The following is a 4,608-nucleotide window of genomic DNA, read 5'->3' on the forward strand; positions in this document are numbered from 1 at the left end:
GCATCGTCTCCATACAATACCCTGTCTAGTGGCCGACCAAAGCCACCTCCTCCTACCAACTCCTGCCAGAGTAGGCTAATCATCCTACAATCCCATGTACACCCAACATGCCATGACAACTCATGAAATCTACCTATGCCCCTGTCAGCCCAACCTATCACTGGTGCTATCCACAACTCTGATGGGAATATGAAAATGGGAGTGAATCCAATCACTAGATCCACCGTCTTGCTAACACCATGACTAACCCAATCCATTGAGTGATGGGGAGTCCCACCTGGATCCCAACGATGATCCAACCCTCAAGCCCCTCTGGCAAACCACGACCCATGTTGAGCTATGCCCCCAACCATGGATGTATCCAAAAACCTAGTTAGCCCTATCAGGTACCAACTCAATACCACTTGCCACCCAACCCCATGAGAGAGATCAAATGCAAGAGTCCCCGAGTACATAGAAAATCCATCATGCGAGTGTTGCTCCCTCGCAACTCATGTCACCTCCTCACACTGGCTCGAACAACATATACAATATGTCTAGGCAACTTAGGCACTCTCCATCCAATGTGCAGAGGTAACCTAACAGTACTGCAGGCCCCATCTACGTAAGCCTGAAGAAAGCTACTAAATGTAAATACTGCAATTCTGCTAGATGCATGCGCATATATCTGCTCCCTGTTGATGGCAGACCCAAAAGATGACTTCCCATCCTCCTCCGTCATAGGCTCAACCGGAGTCTCGAGTTTCCCCACCATAGGTACCTCCTCAAGCATCACATCCTCATCTAGCTCACGCTTCTCATGGTGCTCTCCATGCTGTTGGATGTAGCTATCGTCTAGGAACTCTGTCACAACTCTGGGTACCTCTCTGCTTATTGGCACCTCGTCAATGGATGGTCCTATGGGTGTGCACCCAACTGTCTCCACCAATGTGTCAATCGGGTCTACCAAAGGAAACTCCCACAAGGGTGGTTGTTGTGTAACGATGTGTGCATCTACATGCTCCTCACAACCCTGTGTTCCCTCAACCTCATTTTCATCCTCCTCATATGTCTCTTGATGTATAAAACCATGTCTCCACCAACATAATCGCCTTCGGGTCTCATCCTCTAACTGCCCACCTCTACATGATGCTCCAACCCTTGAACTATACTTCTCCTTCTCCAGTTCATCCAAGGAATGAGGCATGGTAGGATGGTCAGACTGACCATATGTGTGGGTGTTGTACTGCTAGGATGCGCGTGTATGTACTTGGATTTTGTGTTGTTTATGTATCAGTCGTTGCATCCCCTTTAGAATTTGTTGGTTTTGCCTCACCAATTGTTGGCTCTGCCTCAACAACTCCTCCATGATCTTGCTAGCCTCCCCACAACTGGCCAAGATCATGCTTTGATACCACTGTAATATTTGTAATGGAAGATTTGTAGTGATAACAAAGGCAAGTAATAACATTCACAATAAAATTTTATTTCAGTAAGGAACATATAAACATAAATTTCTCATCAACACCCAAATCGACTCATTTTTCATTAGTAAATAAACTAGAGTACAATAAAAGTTGGATGAGGTTCACCTAGGCTTGCACAAGGAAAGCTACAAGCCTCAGGTGATCAATACAAAGTGTCGAGCTGCTGTGAATTTGTTGCTCCCAGAAAACTGCGCTGTCCCCTCAAAACTACACGGCTGGCTGACTTCAAGCTTTGGTTTACCCCCTCAAAACAACCAAAAAATTTATGCAACTTTGGGGATGTGCTCCTCTCTAAAAACGCAGAAAAAACCCAAAAAGGGGTTTCCCTGATTTTGACCTGCCATATTCAACACCTTGGGGATTGATCCAGTTTTTCTACACTGCTGGCTGACATGGCCCCTCAAAACTACCCATAAAATTTTGTAAATTTAGGGCTATAATCCTTGTCAAAAACCCATAAACACCTAGAAAGGGTTTGCTCTGGTTTTGACCCTCCAAAAATCGACCTCTTGGGGATTGACCCTCCTCCAATACTGTAACTCACTTTCTGTAACTGGGACTGTTGTAACTTGCTGCCACAAAGTTAGGAAACCTCCCCAGATTGGACTCCCAACAATTTCCCCACAACCCAACTCCCCAATACTCATGTTAAGCCTCCTTCCAAGTGACCCCCACTAGTGACTGCGCAGTCCTGAGTGAGGATGATGCAAGCCCTTTGACCAACATCTCAACCTCGGTATATGACTAGCCTTCCTGCTGTAATCTCTCCTCTCCTACGTGGAAACTTGACGTGAATACCTCCAGCAACCTTCCTAACTGAATTCCCTGACTCCCCTGCTCCACCAAACACGTAGTCTCTCCCACTATGTCCCCAACTTCTTCCAAACTGCGTCCTTGCTGCCCAAGGCAACGTACTCCACTGCTAGGTGACCTTCTCTCTGTCTCCAATGGGAAAGAAATCCCTCCTAAGGTGGCACTCGAAGTCCATCGAAGAGAGGGATGAACTTCACTCCTTGGGAAGCTCCTGTGCTGAGCAACACTTATAGCTTAGCTAAACAGCCAAAGCAACAATGAAATTCTCAAATCATCAAAAGGCCCCAAATATTGCTCACTTCCTTCTATTTATTCTTACTCCCTTGGGCCCCACGTGGGTCCCATTAAATATTTCAATCCCCGCTTAGGAAAATTGCGCTGCCTCCAAGGGGTGTGTATTTTGGGTGGGTGAGTGGCCCCCACAATCCACTAAAAGGCACATCGACCCCCTTTCTCCTAAGCTCTTTGATCAAAATTGCATTAAGCCAAAAATTAAAAAAAAATTGCCAAAAATAGTTTCTCCTCACCTTGGGAAAACAATTAGGAAGGGACATTACAACAGGTGTACGTGGCAGTTTGTTTTGGTCAACGAGTTTTCTCCGGTGAATCACAATGTGACAAGTGGCTTCTTTTTATTGGTCGAAATTTCATGTTTTTTATTGTTTGGATTGGTGGCCAACCACGGGTTGACACATGGCCCAGCTGGAGGCCACCACGTGGGAGCCTGAGAGGCCACCAAAATTATTGTTGAGTCCAGGCAGAGGCAGTGGGGGTCGAACCCGCAACTTCACAACACATATTTAAGCTTCCTACCATTGCGCCATTACCATGAGTCTTAATAGACTATGGTGGCGGGTTATATTTAAATTACATGTGTGTGTTGTTTGGGGAACGGGCTAGCCCTCTTGGGGCCAACCCGCGGAAACACCACCGCACACAACCACCCGCGTTGGAGGAGTGGGGACTGAGCTAGCGGGGGTGGCGTTGAAATGTGGCAACAAGAATATTCCAATTTAATTTGTCCTTGAATTAAATTGTGAATTAAAATCGAATTTAGTCTTAACTGCTACTTGGAAATAATTAATTAATTTGTTTCAAATTAATTAGTTGGAGAAATTCAAGTTAGAAGTCTTTCTGAAGTCATGCAAGAGCTATCCCTAAAATTTAGGAGATAAGATTGAGTTATATTTGAGTTGTAATTAGTTAACTCAGTTTACTGAGTTAAGTCCATTTAGATTAGTTCCAAACTATTTGAGGAACTAATAGAGAATTAACAGTCAGTTGATGCATGCATGCACTCAACTAGTGTAATCTAGTTAACTGAAGATTCCCTCATCAGAAACTCTTGCATGTGTTTTCTTATAAAGAAAAATCATGCATGCAGTAAGGAATCATTCCTTGAGGATTGCGTAGTTCTGGCAGTGTGTGAGATAGTGTTCCACTTGGTTGAAGGAGAATCATCCCAGATGAACAACGCAAGGAAATAGGAGCTTAGAGGGCAGAGAGGAAGGCTTGAGAGAAGCCAGGATTGCCTGTGAGCATCTGTGAGGATTGTACTGAGAGCTGGCTAGTTGTGAGAGCTAAGGCTTTGTATAATTCCTATGTATTTCCACCTTGTATGATAATACAGATAGTGGGGTTTTTAGCTGAGGCTTTTCCCAAAGTATTCTCATGTGTATTGTGCATTGATTCTTCTTCTTCTGGTTATATGTGTTCAACTCGATCTTTAAGCTTCTGCAAATTGATAGTAGAAGTAGGTTATAGTATTCTTTCTGCTTTGGTTATATTGCATTATCGGGTTAACCTACAATCAAATTTTCTACATGGTCTCAGAGCGAGATTTGTAGAGAATTTCTACATGGTATTAGAGCTGTGAACAATATACTGAGAAGATAATTCGAAGTTTGAAGTTTGGGGTTGTAGGTGCAAATCGAATACATATCATACTTCAAGGTTGGCCAATGGCATTCTATGGCTTGAGAATCGAGTATGCCTTGGAAGGTAGCTCGAATTACATAGCATGGAAAGACAGAATGGAAGCTGTATTAGAAGACAATGGCTCGAAGGATTTCATTGATCAAGAAATCCTGAAGCCAGCTTCAACTAATGCACAAGAGTTGGCTAAGTGGAAGAAGTGTGTGGCAAAGGCGAGACGGATCATCCTTGAGGGAGTTTGAGATCATATTGTCTCAAGTCTCCATGGGAAGGATACTCCATTTTCAATGTGGAAGACATTGAAGGACCTCTACCAAAACAATAGCGACCAGAGGAAATTGGCACTCAAGGATAAGCTTTGAAGAATCAAGATGGAGAAGGACGATACTATTTC

Source organism: Pinus tabuliformis, chromosome Q (genome assembly GCF_031772625.1).
Source record: "Pinus tabuliformis cultivar Carrire ecotype Pingquan chromosome Q, CPIR1, whole genome shotgun sequence".
In the NCBI taxonomy this organism is placed as follows: Eukaryota; Viridiplantae; Streptophyta; class Pinopsida; order Pinales; family Pinaceae; genus Pinus; species Pinus tabuliformis.